Source organism: Nesoenas mayeri (genome assembly GCF_963082525.1).
Source record: "Nesoenas mayeri genome assembly, chromosome: 1".
Taxonomy (NCBI): Eukaryota; Metazoa; Chordata; class Aves; order Columbiformes; family Columbidae; genus Nesoenas; species Nesoenas mayeri.
The window spans coordinates 15,035,483-15,046,041 of record NC_137541.1 but is presented as its reverse complement, the minus strand read 5'-3'; positions in this window follow the sequence as shown (position 1 = coordinate 15,046,041).

The window sequence follows — 10,559 nt, the reverse complement described above, 5'->3', positions numbered from 1 at the left end:
AGTAGTGGCCTTTAAAAATACATATACTCTTTGAAGTGTGTTTCTTTCACTGTCAGGGAGCCAGGATGATCATTGTTATGCTTTGTCTGAGCTACACTTGCCAGTCCTGTTGAAACTTGAACGATCTGATTTTCAAGCACTTATCTTATATGACTGTAAACTTAGATATGTTAGGGAATGGTGAAAATGATAATGAAACTGGGAGAGAATCTGGATAACTTAAGTTTCAGTGTTCTTTCATGAGTTTCTAAAATTTTATTTAGCATAGTTTTAAATTTTTCCCATGTTTATAAAAAGGGAAATGCTCCAAGGATGAACCCTTTTTCTGAGCCCTCAGTGAAAGCTAAAGTAGTATGTAGAGGATTACCTGCCAATCTGCCTTTTTTCCCAGTTTTATTTTTCCTTTTGATGTTATTACCTGCATTGGTCTTTTTTTAAAGTAAGTTTCTTCTACCTTCAGTGGGGTTTTATTTTTGTGAAAGACATAATTGACACTTGGCATTATGTTCAACATTGTACATTGTTTGTGTTGCTCTAACAACGGTCAAAATTAGGACTATGTTGTTGAAAACCTAAATTAATAGATGCTTCTTGCCAACAGTCAACTCAAGGTGTCTTGCTCTGCTCATGTATGCAGGAAAAGCCTGAAATGCACAGGATTTCTGACTTGATGGTTTGAAGAAGCAACTGTCTGGGTACAGATGTGTAAATGCTGTTGTCTGCTGACTCATTAGATGCTGCCACCAGGGCTGGGACCTGCAGAGGAGCCGGTGGGGCTGCAGGGGAGGAGGAGGCTGAATGACACGCTTCACTTTTGGCAGCATCACTCAATAAAATCCGCTCCATACAGTGTAGGAGAAGACAGGAGGTAACAAAGGACCATGACTAGCTACTGAGTGATGTCACCACACATTCGCAGAGTGGATGGTGGTGACTTGCCACCTACATCACTGTGTCTTCACTGCAGAAGAAACTATTTGTAGCCAGCTTTTAGACAAGGCAATACCAGGTTTCTCATGTGATTGCTGAATAAGTGATGGAGAAGTCAGATGGAGAAGGGGAGAGGGTGTGAAAAGAAAAAAGGTAGAGCTAAAAAAACCCACCACCTTGGAAGTCTTAATGTTCAAGAGGTGGGCTTACAGACCAGCAAAGCACGCTCTGAATTTTTCACTAGCAATAGCTGATTATGATAGAATTTAGATGAGACATCAATTTAAAAAAAAAAAAGGCAGCAGACATGTAAACAGCTTTACTGATTGCAAGATCAAATCTCATGTCTGGACAGACCTCTGCTTTATATAAATACCTCTGTTATTGTGGTTACATTTAACTCCTTCTTTTCCTCTGGAAATATTTTGTCTCTAGCAGCCACACTTTTTTTCTGATAAGATATATTTTTTAAATTTTTTCTTACACTTCTTTCTTTTCTCAAATCTTGGAGTAAAAGTTTGTAGATATTTTTCCAGATGCCTTTCTAATCAGTTCTTGTTGTTGCGTATGTATACTGTTGCTTTAAAAAAAAAATCGACGTCTCATTTCTTTGAAGAACAGAGCAAAAGCAAAGCAAGGGAGTATTTTGACAGGTATTTGCATGTGTCTGTTGTACATTTTATTTATAAAATTTAAAAAAATATTCCTAATGTGAGTCCTTTAGGACTAGAAGACTTTCATAGCACTCCCTTAACTGCAAGTACCTCACATCTTTTCTTTCCATTTTTGTGACTATAGTCTGTTCATTTCCTACATAGTCAATACTAGATATTCAGTACATGTATGCATTATACTGTAGTTACATTCAGACTTTACAAAGAAAGGCATCTGAAGATTTAAAGGTATTTCTGTTCCTTGCAAAAAAAGGAAGTGTAAGTAGAAGAATGAAGATTTTGGCCGAGTGCGAAGTTAATGGTGTTAAGGTGTTTAACATTTGTATCCGTTTAAATAAACAGAAAAATCCCCAGTATCTTTTCATGTTGCTACATAAATCCAGGGCACTGGCAATTAAAGACTGAAAATGGTATATTTGAGAAACAAACTTGAAAGATGATTAGAAGGTTCCTCCTTTCGTGGGCACTGCATGCATGTTGAAAATTTGTCATCAGTACAGTTTTATCTCTGGTAATAATTTTCAAATTTAGTTTTTCATATAGCTTTACTAGAAATACTGTTTCTAAAAGCTTAAACTTGATTGAGATGCAATTTAAGGATAGGTAGATCTATTTAGTTAGCAAAAATAATATTTTAAAATGAGAGAAAGATGCCATATTAATAGGGAATCATACTTGTTCTCAGGTGTGATTGTTACTGCTTTGTTGCTACTGGTTGTCCATTACAACAGACAAAGATTTCCTTCTGTGCCATGTAACTTATTTGTTCTTTCATTGGCAGTGGTTACGATAGCAGGAGGGCAGACCCAGATGTGAGACACAGATATTATTACAGTTAGCACATGTGCCTTTCAGATGACCAGAAAGTGGTGATGGTTTCACGTTGTTTGTTCTGCCAGCTGTGTGTGCGTCACCCCAGAGATGGCAAAGGCATCGTGTGCTGGTGCCATGGTCCAAAGCCTTCTCCTTGCAGTAACTGATATTGGTCTGACAGGGGTGTTCAGTGTCCTTCGAGAGTTCGTATGGGCCCTTCAGTTGTCTTTTCAACAAGAAAGAAGCTGCAGAGAGCATGCTGAAGGATGGCAAACTGGTCAGATATGGAATTCCGAGGTGTGTTGTAATGTTGGGAAGGTTGCTGTGAGATAAAGCCACAGATTCCCAGAACCTGGACTGCACAGTGGACATGGACAGGCTTATTTACACAGCAGTTGTACAGTGTCCAAATGAAGGAACCATCAGTAAAACCAGCAGGAGAACTGGATGTTACGTGGTGAGTGTTGCATAGTTCAGCTGACATCAGTGTCTTGGTTTGGGCAGTTTTAACGGCCGCCGGGGATGCTTCTCCTGCTGTTGTTCACAGACGCTCTCATTCCTTCTTTATGTAAAAACACTACTTTGTTTCTCTCTTTTTCCCCTTGTCTCCTTCTTTATAAATGCTAAGGAACATCTTAACTGAAGTTTGACAGAGACGACTCTGTAACCTGCCCAGTGTTCCTGAAGAGTTAGGCTTTGGTAAGATGACCACCACGTGGACCCGTGTCCCACCAGGGCACAACTGACCGCTCAAGTGGGGAGGTTTCTGACTTGCTTTGTGCTCAGGATAACATGTACTTTTCTGATGGAGCTTTTTCTGAGAACTGTTAGTCTTCTCATGAGGCCAGAAAAGGTGAAACAAGTCCTGTCTCGCGTTCTAGAGAGACAGAGCTGAGAATGTCCTCTTTAGAGCTGAGAATCCAAGGAATATAGCAGCCTTATGATCTGCTGGATAAGAAATGTTGAAAACCTTGAAGAATATTTGGAAAAGCCGGTTATGTATATGCCATGGTGATGATCACAATATAAAAACTTTGACAGAACATCCTGAAAAACATCCTGTGAATATCCTTTCAAAATATCTCAATTTATAAATATTTCTACTATCAGGATTTCTAACTGTAAAATTTGTAATAAAAAGTAAAAACATAAAGCTTTTTAGAACAGTGAATGATAATAAAAAGTAAGACTAAGGAGAAATTCTAACCTGGAGTTTTAAGATTATAACATGTATTCAATAATTGTGACCCAGTTTAATCCTTTTGGGTAAATCATGTAGCTTTATCTCCTAGGAGAGAGACAGGAATTAGTGTGTGCAAGATTTTATGAGTCATTGCTTTAGACTTTAGAAGGTAACATATGCTTGACTCATTTTGGATGAATAGAAACCTGTTTTTTCATAAGATTGGAATTTAATTTGTCGTTCTGCAACATTAAAGCAATTTTTTTTTTCTTGAATTTTAAGGAAAAAGCACATAACAAATGACTGGAAAAATCATAGTATTTGAACAGCACATGAGGTATTTAGGCAAATTGTAGACCTGAAAGAAAATATTATCAGAAGAATCCCAACACAGTAACAATTGTATGGTAGATTGTAAAATGAATAAATTAGAAATATTTCAGATTAGCAATTGGAAATTATCCATTCTGTCTAGTGAGTTAAGACAGTAAATATACTAGAAGTGATGTGGTTTAAGGGTGTGAAAAAAATTAACACCCTGTTATTATACCAGAGGTTGAATTTCTCTCAGCTTTGGCAGAAAAGCTGCCACCCACACCCAGCCAGCCATTCACCTCGCTCTAGACAAGGTTTAAAAACTGCAGCTGATCACTTATTGTGTTTCAACTAACATAACTTCTTAAATCACTCTGTCTCTAACTGCACAGATGTTCCTCTATGAAAATGTTTTTTACCTAATAAGAGGAAACAATTGGCAGCCGACTTTAAAGGTCAGGAGGATACATTTTAACATACTTGTGTGGCTTTTGTTTTGTTTTGTTTGTTTGTTTTGTTTTCCCCAGAATGGATAAACTTGTAGGAATAAGATTTCAGTTTTCCAGCAACTCTGAGAAATGTTCTCAACTCTGTCCCTCTTCCCTCGATAGAAAACCTTCCTCATGAAGGTTAAATGCATGTAAATAATAAAGTTAATACAATATAAATAATATAAACAATATAAGCCATGTTATACATATAAATAATGTTAAAGACATAAATAATTAGAAAATGACAAGCACAGTCATATTTGGGGTTAATAATGTTTTCTTTGGTGTGCTTTACTGGTACTTAATCTGCCAAGTAGTTATGCAAAAAGAAGTTTAAATTCTGTATTTTTTTTTCTTTGAAGAATGGCTTTTTGTACAACCACAGATTTTCAAACATACGTCGGGCAGAGTTGGTTGTTGGGCTGAGATGCAGGAGAGAGGGAAAAACAACAACTTGGTTCTGGGAGTGCATCTGGGCCAGCAAATGCTGCCAAACCCAGGAGAACTACCAGAGTGAAGAACTTCTCTTAATGTCACCTTTGTGTTTCAGTAAGCACTTCATTAATGAATGCCACAGCCTGGCAAAAGATCAAATGCCTGATTATGTCAACAAGGCTTAGTTAAAGTTACGTAGGTGACTTAAAAGAAATTCAAATGCACAGTTGTATTTAACTGCACTTCTCATTCCCTGCTTATAATGGGTTTATAATGGGCCATTTTTAGAGTAATTGTAGCATATCTTAATGATTTTCTTCTTATATACCTAATACTTCCTCAACTTTATCCACAATCTTCCCTTCAAAAATTTCCATATATAAACATAAACAAGAAGTTTGAGAATTTGGCTGTATTAAAAATTCCTCCAAGGTATTAATTATGTGACTTGGGCTGAATACTTATATATTTGGAAACTAAATATTTAAACAAGTAAAAGGCAAACTCATCTATGTATTTTGTATGTTTTTTTCCCTTTGGGTTTCCCTTTGGTGGAAACCAGAAGCTTGAGAGTGTCCATCATACAGTCAAAGTTTGTTTCTGCTTCTCCAAAAGGTCTCTGCAGTGCGTGTTCCCTTCCTACCATGTTTCATTCCTTTCTGCATCCCGTGCTTTTCTGTGTCCTCCTTATGGTGAAGATTCAGTTAAATTAAGTTTTAAAATTATAGTACTAGTGTTGCTATTTTTCTTGAGTACAAAAACACTGTTCAGTAAGTTCTCAATGAATGGTCTTTCATTTTCCTCTGCAAAAATAAGGTAGCGGCTGCCATTAGAGGTATACACTGTCTTTTAGATTGGCTTTGGCTTCCATAGTGGCAGTGCCATCTGGATGAAAGATGTCTGTCTGTCAGCATTAGAATTGACTTATCTCTTGGGTACTGATGGGGGCCTGGTGACCATTTTGAAGGCAGAATATTTTGTAAAAGTATGGTTTTTCAGCCTCAGCTCAGGTATGGAAAACTTGGCTTGGAAGGATAACTGTTGTATGTGCAAAGCTGCACATGAGTAGGACCCAGCTTTACTTGGTGCTTATGTGTGGACTTGTACAGCTCATACAAATAAGGGATCTGTGCTTCCCTTTGTATCTTTTACATTCAGAGCAATAACATGACTCTTACATAAATGTTTAAAATTCTGTGCTTTTGGTACTACAGACTTTTTTTTGTACACACTTTTAGGAAAGGCAGGGGTTAGCTTTATCAATTTGAAGTAAACAGGTTTTTAAAATGATGATTTTAATATTTCAAGTATGGCATATGATTGTAATTTCCTCATGCCCTGAGCAAAAATATTATTTATGATGCTGAAGAGGAATAATACTAAAAATATTAATGTAATCTCCCCAACAGGAGATTGCAAACAGCTGTTCTTCTGTCACTTGTTCTTCAGTGAGTCAGTCACTGGCTTATGGATCAGCATTGCTGGGAATGTTATGCGTAAGAGACCTGCAGAAGTCCATAGAGCTACTGTTTGTTTTTCTCACTCCAAAGCTTAGTAACATCTGGAAGAACAATTTATTTTAATATTCACATGTTGATCAAATTTAGGCTGGCTCTGCCTTTGTGCCATTTTGAAACCCCTGGTGCCAGAGCCTGTGATTCCAGCAGTGCACTTCATAGAACTGTTTCTTATTTTAAAAGTACTTAATCTAAAAGAGGTCAAGGAGTAAACCTCTGAAGTTGTGTGTAAATCGTTGAATTGTAGAATGGTTTGGGTTGGAAAGGACCTTAAAGATCATCCAGTTCTAACCCCTGCCATGGGCAGGGACACCTTCCACTGGACCAGGTTGCTCAAAGCCCCATCCAGCCTGCCCTTGAACACGGCCAGGGATGCGGCATCCACAGCTTCTCTGGGCAGCCTGTTCCAGTGCCCCACCACCCTCAGGGTGAAAAACCTTTTCCTTACATCTAATCCAAATCTACCCTTTCAGTTTAAAGCCATTCCCCCTTGTCCTATCACTACATGCCCTTGTAAAAAGTCCCTCTCCAGCTTTCTTGTTGGTCCCTTTTAGGTATTGGAAGGCTGGTATATGGTCTCTCCAGAGCCTTCTCCAGGCTGAACAACCCCAACTCTCTCAGCCTGTCTTCATAGGAGGGCTGTTCCATCCCTTTGATCATCTTCATGGTCCTCCTCTGGACTTGCTTCAACAGGTCCATATTCCTCCTGTGTTGGAGGCCCCAGAGCTGGGTGCAGGACTCCAGGTGCATTCTCACCAGAGCAGAGTAGAGGGGGAGAATTGCCTCCCTCAACCTGCTGGTGACACTTCTGATGCAGCTTAGATATGGTTGGCTTTCTGGGCTGTGAGCTCACATCGCTGGGTCATATGGAGCCTCTCATCAACCAACAGCCCCAAATCCTTCTCCTCAGGGCTGCTCTGAATCCATTCTCCACCTAGCCTGTATTTGTGCTTGGGATTGCCCCTGCCCATGTGCAGGACCTTGCCCTTGGCCTTTTGAACTTCATGAAGTTTGCACAGGCCACCTCTCAAGCATGTCAAGGTCCCTCTGGATGGCATCTCTTCCCTCCAGCATGTTGACCCCACCACACAGCTTGGTGTTGTCAGCAAACTTGCTGAGGATGCACTCAGCCCCACTGTCCATGTCGCTGACAAAGACATTAATAGCGCAGGTCCCTATACCGACCCCTGAGGAACGCCCCTTGTCGCTGGTCTCCACTTGGACATTGAGCCATTGACCGCAACTCTTTGGGTGTGGCAATCCAGCCAGTGCCTTGTCCACCAAGTGGTCCATCTGTTAAAGCCATGTCTCTCCAATTTAGAGACAAGGATGTTGTGCGGGACAGTGTCAAATGCTCTGCACAAGTACAGGTAGATATTATAGATATTGATGGGGAAGGAGATGTTTAAATATACTGTAGAAGAAAGGTTAAAAGCATCTTGAGCTTGTGTCCTAATGTATATGCTGCACAGAAAACTGAAGAAAAGCACTGAACCTACTAGATAATGATCAGGCTAAATTAACAATACATGTGGTTGAGCCTACTTATTAGTTTAAAACTGAGTATATTTTTCTTGCATATGTTTAGTATCATGTTTATTTTAGAAAGGGTGTATGGAATTTTGTATGGTGGGGATTTACATCGCAACAAATTGAAGGGAGTATGTTTACCTGCCACTCTGTCTCTTCCCTTGCTCCCAAAAGGCAAACAAACCAGCTGTATTAGTTGAGTTTTGTAACAGTGGTTCTCTGCCCTGGATAAATTGAATACATGCATTGTCAGTAAGATATTTTAATCTTGACTGATGAACGTGTTGTAGACCACTGAGATAATCTGTTTGCAATAGACACGATTAAGTTTTTAGTGAAACAGTGACTTCCCTCAGTTGACTTTAGTGGTGACTCTGTTATCTACCCATATGTCATAGGGAACAGTTTGTGCAGTGTTGAATACCTTGTCCACACTTTTCCATATGTACTTAAGCAGCAGCTAGGGTGTTTTTTTTTCTTTTGTTGTGGAGAACTCTTTTTTTTTGTATTGGCAAAAACAAATAAACAAAACTCCAGGATAGAAGTATTCTCCTGTTCCTTTTTTTTTCCAGATTCTGTGTATATTCCTCAGAATTTCCTAATTCCCATGGCAGATTTTTGTTCCCCTTCTTTCACATTATTGACATAAAATAGCTTAACTTCTTTGGCTTGTCTGGAGAGTTTATTCTTTTATCCTTTCTGAGGTAGTTTGTTCTAGATTCATTATGGAAACTTCAGGTTTCTTGCAGCCTTTGGCATGAAACTGTCCTACAAATTCCCTTTGAATTTAGAAACTGCCAGCCTCTCTTCTCCATTTTTCCAAGCCTGTCGTCTCCTCTTTTTTGGCAGAACAAGTGATTTTTCTCTAAAAGGAGATTCCTTTCCATTTTAACTTTATCTGATGCATTTTTCTCTGACCTGACCCACAATCTACACCTGAACATCTCGGAGGAGGCAGCAACTGGGCAAAAAAGCAAAGTCTGAGCAGAGATTCCTGTAAATACTTTGTCTCTGCTTTGCTTTGGTTAAAAAAAACAAACCAAACCAAGCCATGATGGTTATGAAGCCATGTTGCGCAGTGCAGAGCCTTTCTGAGCTTGTTTTTTGTTTTCATTCAATCACAGCTTGAATAGTATGGCTTTAAAGACTTAGTGTATCTGCTTTGCTCAGGTCTTGGATGGGAGCCAGTTGTCTGCCACTTGATCTGTACACAACATAAAATTACTCAAAGTGGGCTGAAAAAGTGCATGGAATGACTGAGGAGTTGGTTACAATGATACTGCTGCCCATACCTGAATTTATTGTTATTTTGTAGCTTGGGAAATGTATTGTATTAGCTGCTGCTTTGGGATTTGCTGGCATTAATTTTCATTAATTTTCCTATTTTTTCAGCCAGAGTGTTATGATCTATTTCTCTGTATGCGGTTCTACTTATAGTGCCATCTTTTTGTTGCCTCTGAAATTAGGATAGTCCAAAAATCTTCAGTGTGAATATAAGTGCTTGCTTGCTAAGCAGAGTTTCACTGTACAGCTGTGCATTGATCAATATACAGTTATCTAATAAACTCATACAAGCCATTAAAGGTGTTGTTCTTTGCATCTCTAAAGGGTGTTGGTCCTGAATAGCCCAGCATTTACGTCTGTGCCACAGCACTTGAGGTCAACCCAAAGTTGAAGTGTTAGTTCTCTGTGTCAGGTTGGAGAGGATTGAACCAAGAGGCCTTCAGGAAGAGCTGCTCGGCTGTAAAACTTTTCTTCTTTTTTTTTTTTTTTTAAATTAAACTTGAATTTATTACTCCAATTTGCATTCTTTTGGGCTGCGAAGGCTGAATTAGTGGGTGGAAAGGTAACCACCATTTGGAGGGGTTTTTTCTTTTTTATTTAGACTTTGGATACAATTTGTGTGTTCTAATTATTTCTGTAAGGGAGCCCAGATTTCTGGATATGTCATTTATAAATAATCAAAATAAACAAGTGATAACATTGCTGTTTCTGCAGCTGTTTTTCTCTTATGGTTTAAAAGGCACTAAGTGTAAAACTCATCTGTCTTATTTTGGGGATATTATTTCCATGGTGAGTTTTGTATCAGAAGTGATAATGGTGGTATCAGTGTGACCTTGGGAGTGAAGTAGGGATGTGTAAAGCTACAGATTTGCTTTTAAACATGAAGAAAATGGGTCCACTTGCAAAAATCTCAGATAACAGAGGCAAAATATAGGTAAATCCCAAGTAAGAAAATATGTCAGATTAACAGGAGAGAAGCAAAGAAGGGAAAGCAAGAAAAACCCCAAAATGTTGTGGTGGAAGTTTTATCAGCTTGTGGAATGAAACACTCATTAATGATGCTAGATTTTTTTTTTTTCTGGGAAGTCTCATTTTATTTAAATTTTTCCTACCACTGTATTAAATAAATCGTTATTGTGAAACTAAATTATGTGCTGGAGTGCCATTAGGGAGAAATGTCTTTGTGTACCTCTTAGAACATGCAGATTTCACATTTGCAGTGAAGTAACTTATATTTTGGATTTTATTTTTAAAATCTTGTGGTGTGGTGTTAGCGTTATTCTCCTGGAGAATCTGGCAGCTCATGGCCTGGGTGGGTGTGCTCTTTGCTGGGGAAAGAACTGGCTGGAGGGCTGGACCCAAAGAGTTGTGGTGAACGGAGCCAAAT